Source organism: Poromitra crassiceps, assembly GCF_964638095.1.
Source record: "Poromitra crassiceps genome assembly, chromosome: 8".
Taxonomy (NCBI): Eukaryota; Metazoa; Chordata; class Actinopteri; order Beryciformes; family Melamphaidae; genus Poromitra; species Poromitra crassiceps.
The window spans coordinates 26,771,932-26,775,631 of NC_139629.1; the positions used below are offsets into that span (position 1 = coordinate 26,771,932).

The window sequence follows — 3,700 nt, forward strand, 5'->3', positions numbered from 1 at the left end:
TAACTATTATATTCTACATGGCGTATATATACATTTAACTATGCTCATGGGGTATATACATTTAACTATTCTATTCTACATGGCCTATATATACATTTAACTTCATGGGGTATATACATTTAACTATTCTATTCTACATGGCCTATATACATTTAACTATTCTATTTTATGTGGGCTATATACATTTAACTATTCTATTCTACATGGGCTATATACATTTAACTATTATATTCTACATGGCCTATATATACATTTAACTTCATGGGGTATATACATTTAACTATTCTATTCTACATGGCCTATATACATTTAACTATTCTATTCTATGTGGGCTATATACATTTAACTATTCTATGTGGGCTATATACATTTAACTATTCTATGGGCTATATACATTTAACTATTATATTCTACATGGCGTATATATACATTTAACTATGCTCATGGGGTATATACATTTAACTATTCTATTCTACATGGCCTATATATACATTTAACTTCATGGGGTATATACATTTAACTATTCTATTCTACATGGCCTATATACATTTAACTATTCTATTCTATGTGGGCTATATACATTTAACTATTCTATGTGGGCTATATACATTTAACTATTCTATTCTACATGGCCTATATATACATTTAACTATTATATTCTGCATGGCCTATATATACATTTAACTTCATGGGGTATATATACATTTAACTATTCTATTCTACATGGGCACATGAAGTACAAAGACACTTGTCTAAGTACAAAGAGACTTGTTTAAGTACAAAGAGACTTGTCTAACGTTGGAGTAGAACATTTCTCCCAGCTTGTGCAGCATCCGTCTAGAGAAGGTAAAGAGCACGGTCATGAATAGAGACAATATAAAGCGCTTTATTGGATGGTGAGGAAGAGGCCGAAGATGAATGGTGCTTCCTTGGTGTTAGGAGGTCTGGAGAAAGAGGGCGATGGCTCTGCAGGAAGGAACTATTGAGGTGACAAATGGAGCGGAACTGTTTCAGGGGAAGGGTTTTGGACCCGATAGCTTTGGGATCAATGCCAATCCTTCATGTCCTTTACTTTGCCATCCATCCTGGCTCGTCCTCCTCCCTGTTCAGGCCAGGAGCGGTGGGCAGCTGCAGTGAAGCTGCCCGGGCGGGGACCAACTTCTTCCAACCGCCGCTGGTCAGACATCGATCTTCTGCATGTTTTTAGTGGGGGTCCATTGATCTTATATGGAGGAAACCCCAGGGGAGCACGGGGAGAAGACATGCAGACAGACGCCACACAGAAATGCCCTTTCGACGAGATAGCCCACCTGGGCACCAGGCACTGAAGGCAACAGCGTCCCAGGCGGGAATCGAACCCTGCTATGGAGGTTAATTGGAACAAAGTCCAATTAATAGGAGACACAGACAATTAAAGCCTTTTATTCCCTCAAAATACTGAGCAAACGGACAGTTTCGGCTTCACTCAAAAATGTGGTGAGACTTCTCCTTTCTTCTGTCACTCATCTTCCGCCTCTGTAAACAAGTTCACAGCCTCTGGAAGGCAGAGGGAGCGTCGGGCAGTCGGAGCGCCGCTTGTGTCTCAAAAAGCTGTGAGTCCTCTGACAGAAAGTCATAGTAATCTGAAATGGATCCACGTCTTAATCATAGACGGTCTAAAAAATATGGACAGTCAGCGTGACGTCCCCAATTGGTTTTTGGACTCCTGTTTTGAAGCCTAATGTGTGACTAAAACATGAGCAGCAGTCAACCTCCGTTCGTTCGGGTCTCTTCTTCTCCATTTTCTCCCCCTATCTTCAGTTCTCCCATGCGGTGCTCCTAATCCCGTTATGCCGTTCCAATGTCCGCTACATTCCCACTCCCATTGTCCGACTACGACATCCGGCATGCTGATCAACATCCACCTCGGTGATGTTATAAATCACATGATGATCTCACTTCATCTGTGATGATGTCGTCAGTGATGTCATCAGTGATGATGCTAGCTAGCTAGATAACAGTTTCTGTTAACTCAGTGCTATATGATATTTCCAAAAGGGGACATAAGTTGGACTTAGTGTACATGTTGTATGTTTGCAAATTATAACCGAGTGACAACAACAACAACCACAACCACCCAAGGAATCTACAATGAGCCAGCAAAGAAGGGGGCTGTCCGTCAGTGGTCCTTCATCCAACAGAGAGGCATCCATGGTCCCGGGCAGGAAGCACAACATCTGCATGGTGTCTGACTTCTTCTACCCAAATATGGGAGGAGTAGAAATTCACATTTACCAGCTGTCCCAGTGTCTGATTGAGAAGGGACACAAGGTGGTGATAGCCACCCATGCCTATGGCAGGAGGACGGGGGTCCGGTACCTGACCAATGGACTGAAGGTCTACTACCTCCCCCTGCAGGTGATGTACAACCAGTCGACACTCACCACCTGCTTCCACAGCCTGCCGACGCTGCGCTGCGTGTTCGTCAGGGAACGCGTCACTTTGGTGCACGCACATAGCGCCTTCTCCCCCATGGGCCACGACGCACTGTTCCACGCTAAGACCATGGGCCTCAACACGGTTTTTACCGACCATTCGCTCTTCGGTTTCGCCGACGTAAGCTCGGTGCTGGTCAACAAGCTGCTGACCGTGTCGCTGTGCGACACCAACCACATTGTGTGTGTGTCGTACACCAGTAAGGAGAACACCGTGCTCCGTGCAGCACTCAACCCAGAGATGGTGTCCGTCATCCCCAACGCTGTTGACCCCACAAACTTCACACCGGACCCCTCGCAGCGCCGGGACGACAGGATTACGATCGTCGTGATCAGTCGTCTCGTCTACCGCAAAGGAACGGATCTTCTCGTTGGAATAATCCCAGAGCTCTGCCTCAAACACCCTGATCTGCATTTTCTAATTGGTGGAGAGGGACCGAAGAGGATTGTGCTGGAGGAAGTGAGAGAGAAATACCAGCTCCACGATAGGGTGCGTCTCCTCGGGTCTCTGGACCATAAAGATATACGTGGAGTTCTGGTGCAGGGTCACATCTTCCTCAACACCTCTCTGACCGACGCTTTCTGCATTGCCATAGTGGAGGGAGCCAGCTGCGGACTGCAGGTGGTGAGCACTAGTGTCGGTGGCATTCCTGAAGTGTTGCCTGAGGAGTTGATCACTCTGTGTGAGCCTACTGTACAGTCTTTGTGCGCTGGTCTGGAGACGGTCATTGCCCGGCAGCGCTCAGGCGCAGTCCTCTCCCCCGCCTCCATCCACGCCCGTGTCCAAAGCCTCTACGCCTGGAGAGATGTCACCGAGAGGACAGAGAAGGTCTACGACAGCGTGTCCGGAGAGGAGGTGCTTCCCCTGGAGAGACGCCTGCTGAGGCTGAGGGCTCACTGTGGGCCAGTGGCCGGCTCCATCTTTGCCTTCGTAGCTGTTTTAGACTTCCTCTTCCTGCTCCTCCTGCAGTGGCTGCTGCCCGATGGGCTCATGGATGCTGCTGTGGACGCCACAGGCCCTCATGGCCTGTGGAGGCAGGAACTGGGCCATGAGACAAGAACTCATTCTAAATGTGACACGATGCCGGCAGCAGAACCAGAAACTTCATCCACTGAACTGCAGTGATCACTCCAGGCTCACTCCCAGCTCCTGGATGTAATCTGCATGATTCCAACTTGAGATAACCATTAGAATCTCCAAATGGTGATGAGAATATTGTTTACAT

At 47.1% G+C, this 3,700-nt stretch overlaps 1 pseudogene across 1 annotated transcript; it reads left to right on the plus strand.

The window, feature by feature from the left end:
• The first annotated feature begins 2,130 nt into the window (after window positions 1–2,130).
• Window positions 2,131–3,600, plus strand: LOC310780609 (phosphatidylinositol N-acetylglucosaminyltransferase subunit A pseudogene; annotated as a pseudogene). Its single transcript has one exon. The product of its transcript is annotated as a phosphatidylinositol N-acetylglucosaminyltransferase subunit A pseudogene (transcript).
• The last annotated feature ends 100 nt before the right edge of the window (window positions 3,601–3,700 follow it).